Genomic DNA, 26,727 nt, shown 5'->3' on the forward strand with positions numbered 1-26,727 from the left:
TGTCCATTTAGTCAAGGCTATGGTTTTTCCAGTAGTCATGTATGGATGTGAGAGTGGACTGTGAAGAAAGCTGAGTGCTGAAAAATAGATGCTTTTGAACTGTGTTGTTGGAGAAGACTCTTTAGAGTCCCTTGGACTGCAAGGAGATCCAACCAGCCCATCCTAAAGGAGATCTGTCCTGGTTGTTCATTGGAAAGACTGATGTTGAAGCTGAAACTCCAATACTTTGGCCACTTGATGCGAAGAGCTGACTCATTGGAAAAGACCCTGATGCTGGGTAGGATTGGGGACAGGAGGAGAAGGGGACGTCAGAGAATGAGATGGCTGGATGGCATCACCAACTCGATAGACATGAGTTTGGGTAAACTCTGGGAGTTGGTGATGGAGAGGGAGGCCTGGCGTGCTGCGATTCGTGGGGTTGCAAATGTTCAGACACGACTGAGCGACTGAACTGAACTCTCTTCTTTTCACAGCTATTTGTAAGGCCTCCTTAGATAGCCATTTTGCTTTTAAGCATTTTTTTCTTGGGGATGGTCTTGATCCCTTTCTCCTGTACAATGTCCTGAACCTCCATCCATAGTTCATCAGGCACTCTGTCTATCATATTTAATCCCTTCAATCTATTTGTCACTTCCACTGTATAATGGTAAAGGAATTGATTTAGGTCATACCTGAATGCTCTAGTGGTTTTCCCTACTTTCTTCAATTTAAGTCTGAATTTGGCAATAAGGAGTTCATGATCTGAGCCACAGTCAGATCCTGGTCTTGTTTTTGCTGACTGCATAGGGCTTCTCCATCTCTGGCTGCAAAGAGTATAATCAATCTGATTTCGGTATTGAACATCTTATGATGTCCATCCAGTACTCTTTCCTGGAAAATCCCATGGACGGAGGAGCCTGGTAGGCTGCAGTCCATGGGGTCACTAAGCGTCGGACATGACTGAGCGACTTCACTTTCACTTTTCCCTTTCATGCACTGGAGAAGGAAATGGCAACCCACTCCAGTGTTCTTGCCTGGAGAATCCCAGGGACGGCGGACCCTGGTGGGCTGCCATTTATGGGGTCACACGGAGTCGGACACGACTGGGGCGACTTAGCAGTAGCAGCATGATGTCCATGTGTAGAGTCTTCTCTTGTGTTGTTGAAATAGTGTGTTTTCTATGACCAGTGTGTTCTCTTGGCAAAACTATATTAGCCTTTGCCCAGCTTCATTCTGTACTCCAAGTCCAAAGTTGCCTGTTACTCCAGGTGTTTTTTGACTTCCTACTTTTGCATTCCAGTCCCTTCCAATGAATAGGACATCTTTTTTGGGTGTTAGTTCTAGAATGTCTTGTAGGTCTTCATAGAACTGTTCAACTTCACTTCAACTTCCCCATATGAGGAGTCATATTGGCATTTTTAGAAAATAATTTAAGCAAATAAATGTATTCATTATCAATTTGGTAAAGAGATGAGTGAAACAATTACCACTGGCCCAGATCCAGAATTTACCAAGGCATTAACTAATATCAAGTTGAAAACTAATGAAATTTTAAATCTATTAATTTTATTAATTCAATCCAATTATTTAACAATAAATGCTTATTAACTGCCAACGACATGCCAAGTGTTGTTTGAGCTAGTGGGGGATATGATAATGAACAAAATGTTAAAAAACCTCATGCCTAGTGGAGCTTAGGTTCTAATGAAGGAAATAGAAAATGAATAAAAAATATACAATAAAATGTCTAGTGGTGAAGAATGTGTGAGAACAAAATAAAACAGATATGGTTTATTAGGGACAATCTCCAAGCAGAGGCAATCTTTATTTATATTTTATTTTTGGCTGTGTCGGGACTTAGTTGCAGCATGTGCTGTATTTGTTGCCTCTCAAGGGCTTCTGTCTAGTTGTGACATGGGGTTCCAGAGCATTTGGTCCCAGTAGTTGTGGCACACGGGTTCCAGAGTACATGGGCTCCATAGCTTGTGCCACATGGCCTCTCTAGTTGAGGCTCTGTGGTTGTAGCACATGGGCTTATTTGCCCTGTAACGTGTGGAATCCCAGTTCTCTGACCCGGGATCGAACCCACATCCCCTTTATTGGAAGACAGATTCTCAACCACTGGAAAACCAGGGAAGTGCCAAGAAGCAGTCTTTAGACAGAGATCTAAATTAGGTTAAAAAGTCAGCCAAATATTGTAGAGAAAAAGCGTTCCTGGGAGATGGACTATCAAGTCCATCACTTTGAGAAGGGGACCAGGCTCAACGTGTTCTAAACAGCAAATAGGCCAGGGTGTTGGATCCCAGTGATGAATGCTATCTGATAAGAAATGTGATATGTCAGGGTCAGTGTAGGGTGGCTCCTTCCTTCCTCACTCACTCCCTTCCTTCCTTTTTTCCCTCCTCCTCTCTCCCTCTACTTCTCCTCTTCCTTATTATTATTATTTATAGCAGTAGTTGGGGCTTCTCTGGTGGTTCAGTGATAAAGACTCTACCTGCAATGCAGAAGACACAGGTTCAGTCCCTGGGTCGGGAAGATCCCCTGGAGGATGAAATGGCAACCCACTCCAGTATTCTTGCCTGAGAAATCCCATGGACAGAGGAGCCTGGTGGGCTACAGTTCAGGGGGTCGCAAAAGTGTTGGACACGATGGAACAACTAAACAAGTAGTAGCAGTATTTCTCTCTCTCTCTCCAGTAGAGCAAGAACAACTGTAGATGCTGAGAAGAAAATTGCAGGAGGACACACAATTACTTTCACTAACACAGTCACTTTTGGTCCAATTTCACAGTAAGACTAGTTTTATCTTGCACATGTATCATTTGAGGAAGCCTACACCTGGAGACTTTCAGCTAGTTATTCAAGAGCACATAGGTGCCATACTTAGGAACTCAATTAAGTCTTCTGACTGAAGTCCAGTTCTTTTTCTCTTACTGGACACTGTTCAAAGCATAACAACAGAGAAAAATGAGAAGATAATCCCTAACTTAAAAGACCTGCTCTATCCTTAGTAATGGCTAATGTCTTTTCTCGTGCTCAGCTGCTCAGTCATGTCTGACTCTTTGTGACTCCATGGACTGTAGCCTGCCAGGTTCCTCTGTCCGTGGAATTTTCCAGGCACGAATACTTGAGCAGGTTGCATTTCCTATTCCAAGGGATCATCCTGACCTGGAATTGGACTCAAACTCCTGTGTCTCCTGTGCCCCTTGGGAAGCCCCGGTGCCTTTTCTACATTCTACTTTATCTACTATTGAGCTAATCTGGAGTTAACTGATCCCAAACTCTGCCAAAGAGTAAGAATTCTTGTTTTTGTTTTTAAAGAAAATCATAAAGTGTTTAATGCATAAATTTTACCCAACAATCACGTGAAGAGTTTCTGACTAAAGATTTTGAGGCTTTTTGTTTTACCAACATAGAAAATAGAAATACCCTGTAGGTAACAGCATATGCTTGAGATATCAAGCACTAGTATTAATTAATGGAAAACAGTCTTGAGTAATTGGATCCTTGTTCTAAGTCTGGACAAAGACTCACTATTTTCTAGAAAAAGTACCATAGGTTATTTTTGCAACATTGGAGTTAAAACTGGGGGAAAAGTCAGAAAGATTAGTCACATAACAATGTACATTTTTATTATAATATTCCACTATTGTGAATTACGTCAGTCCAACTGTGCACTTAGGAAATTAAAATTACTTCTTCCACTACGGAAATTAGTTCTGTTCAATCCTTAAGAGTGAGAAGTGAAGTGGTTCTAATTTAGCATCAATTTGGACTTGAAAATCTGTATATCTAGGTTTTTTGAGTTGCTAGGTCTCTTGTTTTTGGAATGTAAGAAATGTCCCCAGTATTCATCATTCAGTTCCTTCCTTTGACTAAGAAATCAGCTTAAAAAAATTAAAACCTAAAAGAAATGTTATTGTTTAACTAAGACTAGAATGAGTTTTTCAGGCTCTTCTCCAAGAATTGTGTTCACATTGTGAACAGACTTGAGTTCATATCTTTTTCCATCTGTTTCTAGCTGTGTACTCTCAAGTGTACTATTTAATTTCTCAAAGCCACCATTTCCTTACATTTAGGAAAAAGGAGATGAAAATAGGGTCTTGAAAGCATGAAATAAGATGATGTATTTGGAGTAGACATCTGTCTTACCAAAGACTTGAACATCCTGTCTAAATTTTAGTATTTTTCTATATTATATATCCTTATATTCCAAAGTTAAGTTTAAAGAAAAGTAAGACTTTATTTCCCAGGTTATCTCACAGCTAGGATACAAGTATATGACTTAGTTTCTACCAATAAGGTACTCCCATCCCAAACTTTTATTCAGAGATAAACTACAGAAGGAAACTGTAGCTCAGGTTAACATGAAAAGTATCAGAGGTAGAGTGTTTCTAAACTGATTTGAAGGTGACAGTAACTTCTCCATCTTGAAATATGGTTCTTAAAAGATCAGACTTTGCCGGGAGCCAGCTCACGAGATCCCACCCATGACAGGGTCATGAGGAAAAGGACTAATTTGAGCAAGGCTTCTCAGGCCTCAGGGATTCTCGGAAGGCTGCCTCAGTGCTCACCTTAAAGATGATATCTGTCTTTCTGATGTTTACTATAATAAACCTCTTCTTATTTTCTATGACTTAGGCAAAAGGCCTTTCCTGATTCCCTTCTAAAATAGATCATTCTGAAACCTCAAATCAACAAGGCCCCTGAATGGTAGCACCCTAATAAAATTATCTGGGATATAGAGTATGCTAATCTAAATTCCTTTTGCTAACATATTGGTTTGTTTAATAAATGTACCTGTGCCTTTGGAGCTAATGTGCATGACTGCTCCCTAGTAATAAAACAGCATTGAGAGCCTCTGCACAGAAAGCCCCTATGGGCACAAAAACCCTTCGCAGGAAAAAAGGCTTGTTAGGAAATATAAAAAATATTGCTTTGTGAAACTGTTACTCAATCTATATTTACTCACTGTTTTTACTCTCAACGTATTTAGCCTATATAATGAAAGCATAATAGTTAGAGATTTATATAAATAGAAGTTTAGCTTTAATACAAATAATAAGACAATTGTTGATTTAACTGATGATTCTTACTTAGAGCTGAACTTCAGCTTGCTGTTCTATGACTTTATGGAACCACATTCTTTTCTGTTAAGCTCAAGGCGTAGAGTAAATTACCAAAAACAGGTTTTACCTTAAAACCTCCTGTTGATGAATTCTTTCCTGATGTGCCCAATACAAAAGTGTTCTGACTGATCAACCCTTATCAATGGAGAGTCACAAGGTGTTAGCAGGCTACCAGGCCAGAAGATGATGTAAACAAAATGAGGCTTTTTGTAACTAAAGACATGTAAATGGCTTTGATGAGGGTCGAAACTGCTGGCCCATTAAGCTAACTTGATAGGCCCATTAAGATATACCCATTAAGCTGAATTGGTATGTCCCTTAAGCTAAACTGGTATGTCCCTTAAGCTGAATTGGTATGACTCTATACTTTACATTTGTTTCTATATACCACTAAAAATAGAAAAGCTGTCATATAAACAATAAAGGGGATAGACACTTGGAAACGCTAAGACTCGCTGTACCTTCTCATTCGCATCGCCGACGCCGTCCATCCTGAGGGAACTCTGGACCTGCTGGAGCTAGACTCCAGCAAGACTTGGGTCTCTTACTCCAAATCTTCCAATAATTTTATGAAGTACAAATGCCCCTCAATAAATTTATTTCTCCCTAACCCGGCAAAATGGATTCTACTATTGCTTCTAAGAACCATAGCAATCTCAATGTCAAAACATTAATTAGAAAAATTATGAATACACCAAAATGCTCCATCAATGACAATTCACTGGCCTCTTAAATTGGAGGAAATTGGGTTGAAAAATTTTTCCTTCTGCTCTCTACCTCTATTCATTCAAATTCTCTCTTGCTGTCTTTCATTGATCTTGTATACTGTGCTCATTTTGAACCCTTATTAAGAAAAAAAAATAAAAACAGACTGAAAAAAGTCTATTGAAATGTTCATATTATTAACTTGTCATTTAAAATTTAGAATTTTTTTTTATTATGGTAGGCTCCTGAAAAAAGCTTAATGATTTATAAGCAAAATGTCACATGTAGAAAAATAAAGAGATCTTGGGAAAAATGATGGTAGGGTCCACAAGGACAAAAGAGAAAGGCCATACAGATGGGAGGCCACCCTCTAGATTTAAGGTTTGATGGGGATGGAAAGAAATTCATCAGAATCAGAGTGGAACCTTTGGTAGGCCAACAAGGTCAAACAAGAGTGTACTACCTTTTCCTCTATTTGAAAGTCCCAATAGAATTATTCTAAGCAAAAGTGAGTGAGTGATAGCCGTTTAGTCGTGTCTGACTCTTTGCAACCCCATGGACTATAGCCTGACAGGCTCCTCTGTCCATGGAATTCTCCAAGCAAGAATACCAGACTGGGTTGCCATTTCCTTCTCCTGCTGCTGCTAAGTCGCTTCAGTCGTGTCTGACTCTGTGCAACCCCATAGACAGCAGCCCACCAGGCTCCACCATCCCTGGGATTCTCCAGGCAAGAACACTGGAGTGGGTTGCCATTTCCTTCTCCAATGCATGAAAGTGAGAGGTGAAAGTGAAGTCGCTTAGTCGTGTCTGACTCTTCGGGATCCCATGGACTGCAGCCTACCAGGCTCCTCCGTCCATGGGATTTTCCAGGCAAGAGTACTGGAGTGGGTTGCCATTGCCTTCGCCGATTTCCTTCTTCAATTCAAAGCAAAAATTGACAACTAAGTCCCACAACTTCCATAATAATTTGTGACCTAATTTTAGTAATTAGATAGGACAAAGTTTACCTATCTGAATTCTACTTTTTTTCTATCAATATTACCCTTCTGGTATTATAAGTTTACTTTTACTGGGGCTCATTTTTAAGTTTTGTTTTTATCTATATTATTTGTTTTTAAAATTTTAAACTGAAGTGACATTTTAAAAAGTGCAATGGACTTCTGTCCACAGCCTCCCCCACTTTTAAAATCCCACACCAAGGTAGTACATTTGCTATAATTTGATGAAACTATATTGGCACTTCATTATCATACAAAGTTCATTTTTAGCATATTTCACCTTGCTTGGGTTGACCAGCAGCACCTGGGATGTTGCCAGTTGTGTCAGTGGAGTGTGCAATCTCTTCAGTTCTGTCTTGCCGCAGCAAAAAATTGAAGGGATGGAAGGACCAGCATTATAGCTCAGTTTTACTGCCAAGCAAAAGAAAATACATCCTCAAGGCATTAGAGCTGCTGCTGCTGCTAAGATGCTTCAGTTGTGTCCGACTCTGTGCGACCCCATAGACAGCAGCCCACCAGGCTCCTCCGTCCCCAGGATTTTCCAGGCAAGAACACTGGAGTGGGTTGCCATTTTCTTCTCCAATGCATGAAAGTGAAAAGTGAAAGTGAAGTCGCTCAGTCGTGTCCGACTCTTCCCGACCCCATGGACTGTAGCCTACCAGGCTCCTCCATCCATGGGAGTTTCCAGGCAAGAGTACTGGAGTGGGTTGCCATTTCCTTTTCCACAAGGCGTGAGAGCAGGCCGACGCAAAAGATGTGAAGAGAAGAAGCCCCCAGCTCAATTTTGGCTCCTCTTTTTATGTTTTTTCTCCTCTCCCTGAGCCTACCCTATGTAAATTGGGCTAGCCAGAAGGGCTGTTTGCTTTACCTGAGGTCCTCACTCTGGTCCTCAGACCTTCCTTTGTTCTATCTTCACGGGCGTTTCCCTTCTTTGTTTTATAGCCACCGCCATTTTGGACTCCTTTTTCCTATTCTAACTACCTAACAGTTGCATGAGAGAACACCCAAATTTTGCTTTGGGGACAAATAACCACACTAAGCAGGGAATAGGATCCAGAATTAGGGCTGTTTTTCAGAACTGTTGATACCATTTTACTCCTGCAGCTGCTGGTTCTCCACATTAATAATTGAATAAATATCCTCTTTTGATCTGAATCTAGCAGGTGAAAGATTTTAGCAGACTCCAATATCAGAAATAAATTCAGCTTCTACTTCACTATAAGCCACTATAAGGCAAATAGAGATTTGCAAGGATACAGAAAGGGGGAAAAATTCCACAAACATTAAAAGAATCTGCAGTTCAAAGAAGCTTCTCTGAAGTTTCAAAGAAGTAATCTTACACCAAAATAGACTTATTTCATGAAATTTAAAAGTTCAGAACAATTTAAAAAGAAGAGATTTAGGAAATAACTAATGTATTGTAGAAGGCATTTTGTAACTGCATAAACAGTCATTTAGCTAGGTATAGAATTATGAAGTCAAAACATTTTCCTTCATAGTTTTGTAAATAGGGTTCCTTTGTCTTCTGAGTGTATTTGCATAGGAAGAATTTGGGATCCACCTAACATTAACCTAGTCAATCATTTTCTTGGCTATTTGACGAAAGTTACCTTTAAAATTACATTCAATCATGTTATATCTGGAACATCCTTAAAAAAAATTATGTGTGTCTCTGTTTTTAGACTGAAGACACTTTCATGGTAAAACAATGAATTTTTTTTTCCCTCAAACTCTCAATCTCTTGGTTAACAATGAAAAACTAGAGGTATTTCTAGGAAAATAGAAAAGGATAACCATGTTACTCAACATTGTCAGAGGTTTTAAGAAAGTAAAGTAAAATATAAATCAAGTAAGAAGCAATAAAATTATCTTTTTTTTCCCTCAACTTTTCTAAAACTACAGAAAGAATTATCATTACTTTCAAGGGGGTTAATTGCCTTCAAGAGATGGGAATACCAGGCCACCTTATCTGCCTCCTGAGAAACCTGTATGCAGGTCAAGAAGCAACAGTTAGAACGGGACATGAAACAGTGAACTGGTTCCAAATTGGGAAATGAGTAGGTCAAGGCTAAAGTATAACATGCTAAATGCTGGGCTCAATGAAGCTCAAACTGGAATCAAGATTGCCAGGAGAAATATCAATAACCTCAGGTATGCACATGACACCACTGGAATGGCAGAAAGTAAAGAGGAACTAAAGAGCCTCTTGGTGAAGGTGAAAGAGGAGAGTGGGAAAACCTGGCTTAAAACTCAACATTCAAAAACTAAGATCATGGCATTGAGTCCCATCACTTCATGACAAATAGATCAAAAAAAAAAAAAATGGAAACAGTGACAGACTTCAGTTTCCTGGTTCCAGAATCACTGCAGAAGGTGACTGCGGGCATGAAATTAAAAGATGCTTGCTCCTTGGAAGAAAAGTTATGACAAACCTGCGTGTGTGCATGATCGGTTGCTTCAGTTATGTCTGATTCATTGTGACACTATGGACTGTAGCCCGCCAGGCTCCGTGTCCATGGGATTCTCTAGGCAAGAATACTGGAGTGGGTTCCCATGCCCTTCTCCATGGATCTTCTCTACCCAGGGATCGAACCAGCATTTCTTACATATCCTGCATTGGCAGGCAGGTTCTTTACCACTAGACAGCACATTTAATAGCAGAGACATCACTTTGCTGACAAAGGTCCATATAGTCAAAGCTATGATTTTTCCATTAGTCGTGTACAGATGTGAGAGTTGGACCATAAAAAAAGGCTTGAGTGTCAAAAAACTGATGCTTTCTAAATGCGGTGCAGGAGAAAACTCTTGAGCAAGGAGATTAAACCAGTCATTACTATAGGAAATCAACCCTGAATATTCATTGGAAGGTCTGATGTTGAAGCTGGAACTTCAATACTTTGGCCACCTAATGCGAAGAGTTGACTCATTGGAATAGACCCTGATTCTGGGAAAAGCTTGAGGGCAGGAGGAGAAGGGCACAATGGAAGATGAGATGGTTAGACGGCATTATTGATTCAATGGACATGAGTTTGAGCAAACTCTTGAAGATAGTAAAAACAGGGACACTTGGAATGCTGCAGTCCAATGGATCACAGAGTTGGACATGACTGGTCAACTGAACAACAGTAACTCAATAAAACCAATAAGGTGACAATTAAAAAGTTGTCCAATATCATAACTGAAATAAAATCTATGCCTAAAAACAAAAAGACTTTATATTAGCAACAGAGAGTTATAAGAAATAGTAAAAATAACAATCTTAAGAATAGCACTTACTGATGAATCTCTAGTGCTATTCACTCAGTCGCATCTGAGTCTTTGTGACCCCATAGACTGTAGCCCACCACACTCTTCTGCCCATGGAATTCTGCAGGAAAGAATAATGGAGTGGGTTGCCATTTCCTTCTCCAGGGGATCTTTTCAACCCAGGGATCGAACCTGGGTCTTCTGCATTGCAGGTAATTCTTCACTGACTGAGACACCAGGGAACACCCAATAACAGCATAGAGGAATACAAATAATTATGGTAATATGAGGGCTTCCCCTATGGCTCAGCTGGTGAGGAATCTACCTGAAATGCAGGAGATAGAGGAGTTACAGTTTTGATTCGTGGGTCAATAAGATCCTCTGAAGAAGGAAACGGCAACCCACTCCAGTATTCTTGCCTGAAAAATCTTGTGGACAGAAAAGCCTGGCAGGCTACAGTCCAAAATGTTGCAAAGAGTCAGATATTACTGAGTAACTAAGCATACATGTATGATAATAATATGAAACATTCAAGAATTTCATGTTGAAAACTATAAATACTTATTAAGAGGTATAAAGGTCGATTCACACAAAGGAGAAGCAGTCATCCCAAGAAAGAACAAAATATTGGGCTGATCAAAAAGTTCATTCAGATTTTTCATGTTACAGGAAAACTTGAATGAACTTTTTGACCAACTGAATATTACACAGTTTTAAATTCAAGTTAATTTTTATGCTTGTTTACAATTAATCAGTTAATAAAAACTAAGCTTCTGAGTGGGTTAAATATATCCTTATACAAAGGTCAGTTTCACTCAACTATAATTAGAAGTGGTTTGCTTTTTTTGTAGGCTTAAAAATAACTTTTATTTTTCCTGGGTGATTAAGCCCAGAAAATCACTTTTGATATTTTTTTTAAGCTGTAATTGGATTCTTTCTCCCATTGCATTTTAAAGTATATTAAAAGGTAAGTAATTAAAACTATAATGCTAGTGGAGAATAGTGAACAAACCAATCGATAGCATAGAAAAAATCTCCCTCTATCTTATATATATGATGAAAGAGAGAGGGAGACTTTTTCTATGCTGTCGATTATTGTTCACTATTACCTAAACTTCGGGCTTCCCTTGTGGCTCAGCTGGTAAAGAATCCGCCTGCAATGCAGGAGACCTGGGTTCGATCCCTGGGTTGGGAAGATCCCTGGAGAAGGGAAAGGCTACCCACTCCAGTATTTTGACCTGGAGAATTCCATGGACTGTAAAGTCCACAGGGTCACAAAGAGTTGGACATGACTGAGCGACTTTCACTCACTATTACTTATACTTTACTCAAATCACTTGGCAATAATAGGGAAATTGGTTAAGTATTCTGAAAAAAAAAGCCCAAGTCTTCCTGTAAAATAATACAGTAAAAATCCTATTAATAAAGAGGTTAATATAGCAGTTTTCAAGTTCGTGTCTCATGAAGCCTAGAGGTTTCTGAGACTTTTTCAGGGATCTATGAGGTTAAAAACTTTTTTTTTTTTAAAGAAGAAAAACTATAATGAAAGAGTTTTTTAATTAACTTTTTTTTCACTGTGTTGACACTTGCACGTAAGTTGCAAAAGCAATAGTAGATAAAATGCTATGTTCACTATAACTCAGGGCAGTGGCACCAATTGTTCTAGAAGTGTATTTCTCACTGCCATACACCAGCAAGGGGGGAAAAAAGCCAATTTCACCTATGAATCTCCTTGATGAAGCAGTAAAAATTATTAACTTTATTTAATCTTGACCTTCTAATGCAACTTTTTAATATCCTGTGTGACAAATGGAAAATAGGCATAAAACATTCTGCTCCATGTGAAAGTATAATTCATGCTGGTTTTAAAGAAAATTACATCTGTGATTACTTGAGTTGAGAACTGAGCTAGCTGGTTTTTTCATGAGATACCATTTTTACCTTGAAAGAACAACTGACAACAAATTAGAGTGAATGAACAAAATGAGCAAGTTACATCAAGGAAAACAATGGGCCACGTATTTTGTCAATGACAACGTTTGAGCTTTTAAGCAAAAATTGGAATTTGGGGAAACCTGGCTTCTATCATCATGAATTTGACAATAACTGTGTCCAAATACTGAAAAACTTTTCTGATGAGGTCAGTTATAATAATAATGAATGTAATTATTGTGCTATTGTATACTAAATACCCCCAAATTTGAAAGATCTACACAAGTCATGAAGACAGTATTTTCCAAATGAGTATGAATTAAGTTCCAAAATCACATATGAGTAAAGCTGATGACACCACCCTTATGGCAGAAAGCAAAGAACTAAAGAGCCTCTTGATGAAAGTGAAAGAGGAGAGTGAAAAAGTTGGCTTAAAACTCAACATTCAAAAAACTAACATTATGGCATCTGGTCGCATCACTTCATGGCAAATAGATGGGGAAATAATGGAAACAGTGATAGACTTTATTCTTTTGGGCTCCAAAATCACTGCAGATGGTGACTGCAGCCATGAAATTAAAAGACGCTTGCTCCTTGGAAGGAACGCTATGACCAACCTAGACAGCGTATTAAAAAGCAGAGACATTCCTTTGCCAACAAAGGTCCCTATAGTCAAAGCTATGGTTTCTCCAATAGTCATGTAAGGATGTGAGAGTTGGACTAGTAAGAAAGCTGAGCCCAGAAGAACTAATGTATTTGAACTGTGGTGCCGAAGAAGACTCTTGAGCATCACTTGGACTGCAAGGAGATCAAACCAGGCAATCCTAAAAGAAATCAGTCCTGCATATTCATTGGAAGGACTGATGCTGAAGCTGAAGCTCCAATACTATGGCCGCCTGATGTGAAGAACTGACTCACTGGAAAAGACCCTGATGCTTGGAAAGATTGAAGGCAGGAGGAGAAGGGGATGACAGAAGATGAGAGGTTGGATGGCATCACTTGATGGACATGATTTGAGTAAACTCCAGGAGTTAGTGATAGACAGAGAAGCCTGGCATGCTGCAGTCCATGGGGTTGCAAAGAAGAGGACACGACTGAGTGACTGAACTGAACTGAACTGAAAAGTATCCTTTCAATATGCACGAAAGATCAACAGATGTTGATATAACAGAGCATAAAAATTAATTAGTATGGTTTCAGTCTCTTCTCTGCAATCAACATTTAAGAAACTGGTTTATTGAGTCTTGCTATAGAACAACAAAAAAACACCACTGTCTGAATGGCCCATGAAAATATTCCACACCTTACCAACTACATATATTTGTGGGACCAGATATTTTTTACAAGCTTGGATCAAAGCAACTTATCATCATTTAATTGAATGGACATCAAATCCTGAAGCAGAGTATGAAAATCTAGTTGTTTTCTATTGTCAGACATTAAAGAGATTTTGAAAACTTAAGGATTGTCACTCTTTTCAGTATTTTTTTATTTTAGAAAATATAGTTATTTTCCCTAGTAATAAATAAATCATGTTACCATGTAAGGAGTTAGTATTGTTTTTAATAATAATTTAAGATAACAAAATAATAAATATCTGTATCTGTAAACATCTCAGCTTTAATTTGTAATGTAGTATATATGGCAAGAATAACTCATAAACCAAAGCTCTCTGAAGTTAACAATAATCTCAAGAGTGTAAAGAGATACTGAGAACAAAATATCTGAGAATCACTGTTTCAAAGTATTCATTTCTAAAAATGAAATCATAAAACAATACAAAAAATCAGTAATTTTCTTCTCTTTGTATGAAGAATTCTAGATGTAAATAAGCAAAGGAAGAACTATCAGAGAAAAAACTCAATAAGTCTTTTAAGTTTGAAATGCTTGTTCATAAAGAAATATGTTTAAGTTTTGAGTCATACGATATACTGAGTCAATAAGATATACTATTCTAGGAAGTTTGGTTAAGATTTATATTTAATGAATAAAGATTTCATGTAAATCAATTAAACAAAAGAAAAAATATAAGAAATAAATGAATATGCTTACTATAGAAATAAGTGTAATATATCAATATAATAAGTATATTAATAATAGAAGGCAAAATTAATATACTTATACAGTAAAATATTCTATACCTAGTTAAAACTATGTTGTAAAGAATTTTTGTCAATATGTAGAAATACATATGATATAATGTTATGCAAACAAGAATAATCTAATGTTGCATAAAAAATGTAATCCTAGTTATATGTAGTTTCTGATGGGGAAACATTTTTTTCTACCTGAAAAGCAAACCTTTTTCTTCCTACTATTGCCTTCTACTTCTCTCACCATCCATAAATTTTTAATTATATTGGTCAGTCTCCCAGACAGTGATTGGACTTCTAATTACCTAATTATATCCTCTGACTATTAAAGAAATGGTATTCATGATTTTTTAAGTCTCAAAAAATAAATTTTCAGGTCCAGAATTTTCCAGGTTAATAAATTCATAGATGTCTGCTGGGAATATGAAATAGTACAGCCTATTTGAAAAATGGTCTGGCAGCTTCTTTTAAAAATTTAAAATATAACTACCTTACAGCCTAGAGATTGTACTTCTGGGCATTTATTCCAGGAAAATAGAATCTTGTGTTTCCACAAAACTTGTATATGAATGTTTATAGCAAATACATTCATCATAGCCCCAAACTGGAAACAACCCAGATGTCCCTCGCAAGTGAATAGTTAAACAAATTCTGGTTCACCTACATAATGGAATAGTACAGTAAAAAGGCACGCAGCAAGAAAGAGGTATGAACTATTTACACAGACAACATCTTGGATCAATCTTTTAAAAATTATGCTGAGTGAAAAACACCAGTCCACACACAAGTTACATATTATATTATTCCATATATATTATATTTTGAAATGTCAATACTACAGAAATGAATAGATAAATGGTTGCCAAGAGTTAAACATGGTGGGGGGGTGGGGAGCAGATACACAGGGAGGGTACAAACTGCTGGGCAGGAGAACAGTGAGTAGAGCCAAATAGGGCAACACTGGCAATCTCTGTGGTGATGAAACTGTTCTGTATCTTGACTGTACCACTATCAATACCCTGGCTGTGATATTTGGCTCTTGTTTTACAAGATATTTCCACTTAGGCAACTTACATAAAGACTGAGATATCTTTATATTATTTGTTAACACGGTATGCAAATCTATAATTATCTCAAAATTAAAAGAAAAAAAAAAGGCACAAACTGAAAGTCAAAAGCAGGACAAATTTTTTCAAAATATATGAGCTCCACTTTTAACAATAAAGGAAAAGGATAAGGGAAATATGCCTAAAATGTTTGAAATGTTTTTCTAAGTTTATGGGAATATGTTTCCTTTCTATCCTTCTTTAAAATCGAAAGCACTTTCTAAATTTTCTTAAATGAGACAGGGCCGTCACAACAGGAAACGAGAGTAATGACAATGTATTGAGCACCTAATTTATGCCATGATCTCTTCTAAGTATTATATAAGCAGTATCAGGATTAAACAGATTCATATCTGTATAGGGCAAAGTACATACCTGAGTACATAATAAGCACTATACAAAAATAAAACAGTAATTTGTCAACTACAAATTGGCACTTGCCTGTCAACTAAAATTCACACTTGCCAAGAGCACTGCCAGCAACTGAACAACAAGGGCCTTTGCCATCTGCCTCTGTGGAGATTGAACCCTGCCCTGCTGCAGCTGTTGACCTTCAACACCCCCTGAGGAAGTTCAGGGTGGACTGAGATACTCTGTGCTCCAGGGAATCTGGTGGAACAAGTCTTTAGATAGTTAGATATTTTCAGGAACTAATTTCATGATCCCAATCCTTGCATCTCTTCCTATCTAGAAAAAGCCCCAAATACCTTCATGATGACATCAGCTCCTCATGACTAGCAGAAAACCTTTTGTAAAGTAAGTGCTTGATTGCAGTGACCTCCCCCTTCACCAAAATCTTATATATTGACCTTCCCCCAGTGCCTCTTTGGAGAAGTCTCTCAGAGTTGTCTACAGTGCTGTCTCCCGGGCTGCGTTTTGCCACACACACAAGAAAAACAACTCGCAGCTCTCAAGTTGTGCATCTTTTTTAGTCAACAAAATCACACCTTTTAAGGGCATCATTTTATAACTGAGAAAGTTGACATAAAAGGTGAAACAACCTTCCTAAATTTACACTAGTAGTATATACTAGGATCAGGATTCCAATCCAGACTGTGATTTCTGTCTGTAATCTTTACCATACAAATAATATTGCTTTATGCAGTAACTCTCTAATTCCCTCCTGGCAGTTGTACCTTTGATCTGGTCATTTGATCCCATGGCTTTTTTGTTTGTCTTAACATAACTTATTCTCTTGCTTGGAGGAATGAGATTAAAGACATTGACATTTTCCTCAGGACCATATGCACATAAGTTGGGTTTAAGAGTCAAGAAAATGTTAACATGCTGAAGTTAGCAACAAATCAACTTCCCCTCCTCCCTAGTCAAGCCGCTGCCTTCTCTGTAGTAACATGACAGCAGGGAGAATAGGGAAGTGACCTACAGCTGCATCTTGATACAAGTATCCATGCCTTTGGAATTTTATCCTGTTTCCCAGTTTACAAAATTTGGTAACTCTAGCAACTTACCTTTTCATCCAAATGAATTAGCAGCCATCCATTATTCTTTAAAGACTCTAAATAGTTACTGCTTAAATGATATTAGCCTAAGATTCTTTTACTTACTAGGTTTCATTACTGTAGACAGATGAGGATATGCTCCTACTAGAACAAAGTCAATTAGAACCTACTTTACAACTTAAATTAATACTTTGTATACTGAATTTGGGGCTTCTCTGGTAGCTTAGCTGGTGAAGAATCCACCCGCAATGCAGGAGATCCCGGTTCATTTCCTGGGTCAGGAAGATCCCCCGGAGAAAGGATAGGCAATCCATCCCAGTGTTCTTGGGCTTCCTTGGTGGCTCAGTCGGTAAAGAATCCACCCGTGATACGGGAGATCTGGGTTCTATCCTTGGGTTGGGAAGATCTCCCAGAGGAGGGCATGGCAACCCACTCTAGTATTCTTGCCTGGAGAATCCCTGTAGACAGAGAAGCCTGGCAGGCTACAGTCCATGGGGTTACAAAGAGTTGGACACGACTAAATGACTATGCATAGCACATACTGAATTTGATTCCACTTCACAGCAACATTGCACAATGGTTCTAAGTTTTCTATATCCTCTTTATATTATATATCTATATATATATATATCTATATCTATATCTATATAAAATAGTAGCCATCCTAATGAGCCTGACATACTGTAGTCCCTGCAGTTGCAAAGAGTCGCACGTGACTGAGTGACTGAACTGACTGATCCTAACGCGTTTGAGATGGTATCTCAAAGTACTTTTGATTTGTATTTCCCTAATGATTAGTGATGGTAAGCATGTTTTCCTGTGCTTATTGGCCATTTGTTTGTAATCTTCTTTGGAGGAATGTCTATTCAAGTCCTTTGCCCATTTCTGAAATGGACTGCTGGTTTTGTTTTGTTGCACTTCCATAATGAGTAAATGATGATGAGTATCTTTTCAGATGATGGTTTGCTATGTACACATCATCTTTGAAGAACTTTGAAATTTTGACAATTTTTAATTGGATCTGTTTGTTATTTCTGAGGTTTGGGTGTTCTTTATGTATTCTGAATATTGGTTTTTATCAGGTAAGTGATTTTCAAATATCTTCTCCAAGAGTTGGCTCATTTTATCATTTTCTTAAGACAATATTTTAAAGAGCAGAAGTTCTAAACTGGTAAATTTTATTGTATGTGACTAATGTCATAAATAAAGGAAAAGAGGTTGGAAAGTAAGTTGATTTAAAGAATATATTATAGGGCAGCAGTGGAGAAACAGACATAGGGAATAGATTATGGACATGGGGAGAGGGGAGGAGAGGCTGAGATGTGTGGAGAGAGTAACATGAAAACTTACATTATCATATGTAAAATAGATAGCCAATGGGTGGTTTGATATATGGCCCAGGAAACTCAAAAAAAAAAAAAAAAAAAAGAATATAAAGGAATAAAATATTGTTAAAATTAAAAAAAAAAATTCTTGGCTTTTGTCCTATTCTGAATTCTTCTCCCATGTCCTTATTAAAATACTTGACCTTCCACCTTATTCCTGATGTCAGCTTACACAGGCATCATCTCACCCATGCGCTCTTCCTTTTCAAGGACTGAATTTCTCTCTCATTGTTCTTAACTCAACCTGGAAAGATTCTTCATTAATCTCATTCAATGTCCATGTATCTGAAATGAAATTACCATGTTGTTGGCTACCTTCGTGTTTATCTGTATGTCCATCTCCCTCTTAAAAACTCACTGATTCCTGGACCTTTCTGATGCTGACTCCAAACCTATATACATTTTGGAGCCTTCCTTTCCTCGCCTTCCCTCTTCCCTTTCTTCTTTTCCTTTCTTCTTTCTTTCTTCCATCCCTCCTTCCTTCTGCCTTCCCTTTCTTCAATAACTATCTGAGTATCTATTATGCAGAAGAAATTGTGGTAAGAACAAATAATACCAGAACAAAGTATATGTATTCCTTGCCTTCAATAGAGAGAGATGAAAAGGGGAAAAAAAAACAACAACAACTGAGTTTAGGGGAATTATAGTTTTGGTAAGCTGTACATAGGAAGGGCCCATTGTTTAACCCGGGGTGGGCAGGGAAAACTGTTCTGGAGGTAACTACCCAATTTCTTTTTTTTTTTTTACCTATACGAAGAATTAAGCTTATTGACATTGTTTTCATCATTAGATAACATTGACTGTGTCCTCAAGGGCCCTGCTCACCCTAGGGACTGATCACTTTATCATATTCTAGTCCATCTTCCGTACTAGCCCAACCTGCCCTAGAGCGTTCTCAAGTCTGAGCTACCTACGAGTTCCCCTATCTGACAAGGAGGGCATTCCTGGCCAGCATTTATTAGCACTTGACTTTATTCAACACAGAGTTCTCAAAATAGGAACCCTAAATTAATTCCACCGTTTTTACTGTCCTATGCTGCAGCTTTAATTCAGTGTAAAAAATAGCTAGAGGTGAGAGAACACATTTAATTAAATATTGTATGCAGCTGATGAATGTATACAAAAGCATCACCCAAGGGGTACAGATTTTTATAATGAGTTTCTTTCTGTGACTTTCTTTGACTTCCAACCCGGTTTGAACTTCTGCTTAAAAGGCCAGATTGCTCTTCTCTCTACTTTCAATTTCACAATAGGCTTTCTTGGAAGAGCTGAGTTGGTCCCACTTGCTGTTAGCACAGCAGGGTCCATCCTCATGATGCTTGAAATCTCACAGTTATCCTCAACTGCTATAACAATTCTTGACTAACTTAATGAGATTCAGCACCCCAGCCCTGATGTCAGAGTGAAGCTTTTCCTAAAGAGTTCAAGCACCGTCTAGTGAAGATCTTATTCTTTGCCATATTGTCAGTAAAAAGAGAAATATTTCTCATAACCCAATGACCTTGAATTTACTAACGAAGTTAACTAAAACTCAGTAAATGTGCTTATGTTTTCACTGACAACAAAAGACAAATCACAGATCGCGTGGAACATAGTTTCATGATGCCATTTATTCTTTTGAGACAGTCTCTCCTAACCTCTACCTCCATAAATCCATTTTAATGAATTTATTCTGTGACTGTACATATAAAAACTTCTTGATATACAAGCTATTGTCCAAGAATACAACTGCCCAGGTGACTCAACCGATCAAGAATCTACCAGCAAGGCAGGAGACCCAGGTTTGATCCCTGGGTCGGGAAGATCCTCTGGAGAGAGAAATGGCAACACACTTCAGTATTGTTGCTTGGAGAATCCCATGGATAGAGGACCCTGGCAGGCTGCAATCCCTGGGGTCACAAAGAGTCGGACACAATTGAACAACTAACACACACAATAATTTAGTGCAAGAAAAATTCACTGGTTTGAGAGAAGACAGTGTATCATGGTGGAGGCCATGGCCTGATAGTTCACCTTTGGTAAAATTATCATTCAGGGTGATCATCTGGCAGGTGATATCTGGGGAATATCTTAATATTCCCCAGGTGGGAATATTAAGGCATAAAGTGTTAGTCACTCAGTCATGTCTGACTCTTTGTGACCCCATGGGCTGTAGCCTGCTAGGCTCCTTTGTCCATGGGGATTCTCCAGGGAAGAATACTGGAGTGCGTTGCCACTGCCTTCTCCAGGGGATCTTTCTGACCCAAGGATCAAACCTGTGTCTCTCACATTGGCAGGCAAATTTTTTTGCAGTCTAAGCCACCAGGGAAGCGAACTTTAGGTAGGTAGGGTTATAATATAAAAGCTTATTTTAATCAACATAAATGCCTATTTTACTTATCCCAAATTACACAACCATCCAAAGAATTTTTTTTAAATGCATATGTGGTAACTCCTTTCTTTAAAAGAAAAAAAAATTACCTAATTGAAATAATAGCTAGAACTTTTTTGTTTTTGCAAAGTTTTTCTGCTGATATTCTTAATTGCTCTTATTAGCATCTGTAAAGTCCACTGAAATCAAGCAAAATGCCGGGCTGGATGAAGCACAAGCTGGAATCAAGATTGCTGGAAGAAATATCAATAACCGCGGATACGCAGATGACACCACTCTTATGGCAGAAAGCAAAGAGGAACTGAGGAGCCTCTTGATGAAAGCGAAAGAGGAGAGTGAAATGCTGGCTTAAAACTCAACATTCAAAAAACTAAAATCATGGCATCAGGTCCCATCACTTCATGGTAAATACATGGGGAAACAATGGAAACATTGGAGAGAATTTATTTTCTTGGGCTCCAAAATCACTGCAGATGGTGACTGCAACCATGAAATTAAAAGACGCTTGCTCCTTGGAAGAAAAGCTATGACCAACCTAGACAGCACATTGAAAAGCAGAGACATTACTTTTCTGACAAAGGTCTGTCTATTCAAAGCTATGGTTTTTCCAGTAGTCATGTATGGATGGACTATATGAGATGCAAGTTGGACTATAAAGAAAGCTGAGAGCCAAAGAATTGATGCTTTTGAACTGTGGTGTTTGAGAAGACTCTTGAGAGTTCCTTGAACTGCAAGGAAAGCAAACCAGACAATCCTAAAGGAACAATCCTGCATATTCATTGGAAGGACTGATGCTGAAGCTGAAATTCCAATACTTTGGCCACCTGATGGGAAGAATTGACTCATTGGAAAAGACTCTGATGTTGGGAAAGGTTGAAGGCAGAAGGAGAAGTGGATGACAGAGGATAGGGTGGTGGGATAGCATCACCGACTCGATGGACATGAGTCTAAGCAAGCTGCAGGAGTTGGTGAAGGACAGGGAAGCCTGGTGTGCTGCAGTCCATGGGGTCGCAAAGAGGAAGACACGACTGAGCAACTGAACTGAACTGAAAGCCCATTGAAAAGGTCTCAATGAAGCTTCCTAAACTGGTTTTTCTCATTCAGAAAAGTTCCTAAGTAATTTGACTTTTGTTTTATAGGTACCAACAAACCAGTTGTTTATAATGAGAGCACCCTAGCATGGGACTAGTCTAAAATTTCAAGTGTTACTTTTTCTCATACCTGAAAGATCCCTCATGCAATCCAGAGTCCAATATTTATGCTTTGTGATGGGGATTATAGGAATTGAAAAAATATTATTTATTATTAATATTAGGATTCCACATTTTTATTTAGGTATTCACATATCTAGTCTTATATTCAAAAAGTTACCTTTTGTCAAAATCGATTATTTCTCAAGACTTATAAATCATATTAATCTTAAAGTTTGAGATAATGTTGAATTAGATAGTTACCATTTCTTTTGATCATTTCATCTTACTTTTTTCAAATAGATTCACTGTTTCAGCTCTGGAAGTTCACATTATCATAACTCCAATTATTAACTACCTATACATTGTTCTGGATGCAGCCTTATTAAGTTTAAAATTGAATATTTTGGAGATGAACAGAGTATTTACTTATCATGAAGATATTTGGAATGCTATCCTAAACTCACTTATATTAAACAAACCTAATATTTCCTCAGCTTCCTTGGTGGCTCAGCGGTAAAGAACCCACCTGCCTATGCAGAAGACAATGGTTCAATCTCTAGATAGGGAAAATCTCCTGGAAAAGGAAATGGCAACTCACTCTAGTATTCTTGCCTGGGAAATCCCGTGGACAGAAGAGCCTGGAGGGCTACAGTACATGGGGTCACAAAAGAGTAAGACACAACTTAGCAAATAAATAACAACAATAAAAAAATATTTCCTCATGTTGGATATATATATGGGGAAGGAAGGAACAAGAAGAGGGGAGGTTAGAGACACTTCCTCTCGGGAAAGCTGCTGAGAAAAAGGCTCTTCAGCTGGACTGTTTGCCATCAATTTTTTTTAAATGCGAACTATGCTTTCAAATTATCTAAGGGTTGTCATGTGGAAGATATAATTTGGCTAACTGACCCAGAGAGCAGGACCAAGGCCAATGAGAGAATGTGATAGTTATTTTAACTCAAGATAAAATAGAAATGCCTAGGGTCAAAGTGCTCCAAATATGGAAGAGACTGCATCAGATACTAGGAATCATATTATAGAGTACTCCCTATGTACTGAGCACATACTAAGCACTTTTACTGTAAGTCAGTATTTGAGGTACTGCAATGAATTGAAAAATGGGCCCCTCAAAGATGGGTCCATATCCTAGAACCAGAACCCGTGAAAGTCTCCTTATTGGGAACCTACAGAGCTGAATAGGCTTTTTTAGTTAAGGATCTTGAGATGAAGAGATGAGGTTAGGCTCTAAAACCAATGACAAGTGTCCTTTTAAGCGACACAGAGTGGAGAAGTCTACATGGAAATGGAGGATGAGATTGGAGAGATGTGACCGCAGCCAAGGTAGCCCAGGGAAACTGACAGCCGCTAGAGGCGGAAGAGACAAGGAAGGCGTCTCCCTTAGAGTTTCTGGAAGGCGTGCAGTCCTGCTGCTGCTTTGACTACAGACTTCTTGCCTGTACAAGTGTGAGTGATTACATGTCTGTTATTTTAAGGAAACTAAAGCTGGTACCAAAACATGCATTAGCCTAATTTTGCAGCTAAGGCACAGAGGGCCACAGAAGTTAGTAACTTGTTGAAAGTCATACAGCTACAGAGGCAGAACCAGGGCTAGGAGAGAGGCGGTCTGGCACAGAACTCACATGCCTGAACCCAGAGCTACATTCTTCTCCTGGTAGTGAGTTCCCTCTCTCTGGTTGCCAGTTGGAGATTGGAAAACTGCTTGATGAGGCTCAATTATTAAGTAAGCAGAAGACTAGATTCAGACATGCTAATAACAGTATGTTGTATCAGAGCTTAGCAATCACACTCTGATCCTGAGGTTCCACTTGAACAGCCAATGGTTCAGTTGATTTTTCAGGGTTGCCCAAGAATCGATAATTTAAAAAAAGACTTCTTTCCAGTGAATTCTCCTAGCATATTCATGTTTGGGAATGATAGAACTAGATACCTTTTGCAGTGTTTTGCAGCTCTGAGCATGCGTGTTCCATACCTCTATTAACTCTCAAGTCAATTTCTGTCTCTTTTCCCCAAAGTGGGAGATAACAGGAAGTGAGGGCTCTTTCATTTTTCTTGTATCATCCACGTCGCCTAGGATTCCAGAGCTGTTCTCTGTCCTTGTTTCTTTATGAGTGACTGCTGCTGCGTCGCTTCAGTTGTGTCCGACTCTGTGCGACCCCATAGACGGAAGCCCACCAGGCTCCGCTGTCCCTGGGATTCTCCAGGCAAGAACACTGGAGTGGGTTGCCATTTCCTTCTCCAGTGCATGAAAGTGAAAAGTGAAAGTGAAGTTGCTCAGTCGTGTCTGACTCTTCGCGACCCCATGGACTGCAGCCTACCAGGCTCTTCTGTCCATGGGATTTTCCAGGCAAGAGTACTGGAGTGGGGTGCCATTGCCTTCTCCCTTATGAGTGACTATAATGGTCTAAATTATACACGGAATAAGTTCACTGTTTTACTACTTTGGTGTTTTGCAACATAATAAAAGAAAATGAAATCAGGCCTGTCCTAAAGCAAGATTAGATAAAAGGTGCTTGCTTCATGGCCCCACTGATAAGAAGCCTAACAATCATGATGGAAATTCACTGTAAACAAGAGTCCGAAAAGAGATAAGCCAAGGTACTAGGGCTTAACAGTTTTGGAATTTTGAGAGCTTTCCAAGATATATTAGAGATTAAAGTTTTGGGGGGAAACATTCTTTTCATATATGTGTAGACTGCAGTTGAATTGGACTCCTAGAACTTAACAGTCAAACATTTTAATCGGCAGGATTATTATCCTAAAAGTAAGGGAGTAACAGGTGGAAAGATTGTGGCATTTCTCAAGGAAACAGGAAGGAAGGGCCCAACTGAAAGGGGTAAACTGTGGTTAGTCTTCCTAACCACTCTATTTTAGATCATCACTTCAGAGTCCAGACTGAACTTGACCAAGATTGTACAATTACTATCCTGTGGAGCTGGAACTTTGAATCTCTTTCAAAGACCATGCTATTTCTATTGCATCAATGTTTCAGGGACTGAGCAAGCATTGGAATCCCCTGGAGGGCTTGGTAAGCCATGGATTCCTGGGCCCCATCCCGAGAGTTTCTAACTCAGAAGGTCTGGCAGACCTCGCATGTAGGACAAGTTCTCAGGTGATGCTGATGCTGCTGGACCAGGGACCACCCTTTAAGAACAGCTGTGTAATTGCACCCTTTGGGAGGGTCAGAAAATTGTAGCCAGATATTCCTCTAGCGAAAAGGGTTCCCCAGATGATTTAGACCAGAATTTACAAGCTGATAGCATCAGACATGTTATTTAGTGGTCAATATTGTAAATCTAGAGACTTTTGGATAAAAATTTTTTTCTGAAAAAGATCATAAGATCTAACATGGCAAAATTCAATTCAAGCTTGGTATTAGCTTCCCCTTTGAGGACAAATGTGAACCTTTCTACCATTTCACATGTTTACTTTACCTGCTTTGCTTTACCCTTAAATATAATAGGTAGAATTTATTGGATTATTAAATTCTATTATTAAGTAAATACTTTTATTTGCCTGTGTTGTAAGTGCTTTACCTGTATTAACTGTTTAACTCTATAACCCTCTATGAGGAGAGTTTTACTCAGAGTAAATTAAGGCTGTGGGAAAAAATAAACTAACATGGGGTGAGACACTATAGCAATTTATTTCCACAGCTCATGTGTATATAAATGTAAGCTTTATAGGCTATACTATCTTGCAAATGATAGCAATCAAACTAGCAGGGTACTGTTGGTGAGCATTCTACATGTATTAATTCACTTAACCTTTACAACAATGCTATGAATCAGTATAATTATTTCCATCTTATTGAAATGGAAACTAAGGCAGAAAAAATTAAGCATTCTGGCTAAATTCACTTAGGTAGTATTAGCAGAACAAACAGGTACTTGAATCCAAGCCACCTGAACCCAGAGTCCATACTCTTCACTTTTAAGTTCAATGGTAGGCATTCATGTCTGACTCTGGCCTAGACCAATTCCTCCTTTTTGCAAACAAAGAAAGTGAGTATCTGAGAGGTCAAATGTCTTCATTAGAATTGTGGGATGAGTTAGCAAGGGATCATGTTCCAACTTAGGAATACCAACAAGTACTCCAACAATGATCCCCAGTAGGAATTTTGGCTATTATTGCAATATAAATGGCAAAGAGGTTTAATAAATGTTAATAAGATTCTACTTATTGTTTTTAACCTAAAGGCAGTCTCAAATGGCACTCCAGTTGTTCTCAGCCCTGGCTACACATTGAGAAGTCTCACTTTGGGATTTTAAAAAACACTGCTTCAAGCCCCACCCTAGGACAATTAAATTAATAAAATCAGATTCCTTGAGGAATGGTGTCTAACATATATATATATATATACACACACACATATATGTTTTAATTTTAGGATTCCAGGTGATTCTAATGTGTAGCCAGGATTGAGAAGAATTGAGAAATGTTGAATTACATTATCAGGATATGCAGAGTGGGTGCAATAACTGGTAATTAGACATTGATATTATCTTCTTCTGAAGGTTGTATTGGTTCCTGTAAAGATATCTATCTAGTTCCATGTTCAATGCCAACTGCATCCCTATAACCAAATGCAGTAATTGCTTGTTACTGATGTATGTCCATGAATAATTGAATACTTACTTTGCTCCTGCTCCCAATTAACTTCTGTGACTGAAGGGACCTGGGCGCCTCCTGTAAGAAATAAACAGACTTAATCTGCTAGCTGTTTTTGGTTAATGTCCATGTTTATTACTCTTGCCCCTTGCTCCGTCTAATCTGATGTTCTTTCTGCTGCTTACATGTGATTGATTTGTTCAGTGATACTGCAGGAAGTGTCATGTGAAGAACTCTTGAGTCCTCAGACCACCTCTGCTCCTCATGACAATTGTATAATGGGCCATTGTCAGTTCAAAAGTGAAAAAAAAATTAGGAAGTTTTGCACACACAAATTCATCTAGACAAGTCATTTCAAGTTCTATTTCGAGTCATATCCAATCTTACTGAGGTAACATAATGAGAATTATCCAAGCAATGCTTTGTCAGCAAAACAACATAAATTTGAATGAGCATTTGCAGAGTACTTTCCTCCTCTTCTGCAAAATTTTCCACACTTTAT

General features: G+C 38.4%; 1 long non-coding RNA gene across 6 annotated transcripts in view; it reads right to left on the minus strand.

Moving 5' to 3' along the window:
• Window positions 1-26,727, minus strand: part of LOC145523457 (uncharacterized) — a 245,234-nt gene that overhangs the window by 192,961 nt on the left and 25,546 nt on the right. For 5 of the 6 annotated variants that reach the window (XR_014066571.1, XR_014066574.1, XR_014066570.1 and 2 more), the window contains exon 2: window positions 26,253-26,303. This is a non-coding gene — a long non-coding RNA (uncharacterized LOC145523457). Of the gene's footprint in view, window positions 1-18,204; window positions 18,318-26,252; window positions 26,304-26,727 lie in introns of all 6 variants that reach the window. The other variant, XR_014066573.1, reaches the window with a different exon arrangement.

The sequence above is a fragment of the Giraffa tippelskirchi genome, chromosome 10, assembly GCF_054371585.1.
Source record: "Giraffa tippelskirchi isolate mGirTip1 chromosome 10, T2T-mGirTip1v1.2.pri, whole genome shotgun sequence".
Taxonomy (NCBI): Eukaryota; Metazoa; Chordata; class Mammalia; order Artiodactyla; family Giraffidae; genus Giraffa; species Giraffa tippelskirchi.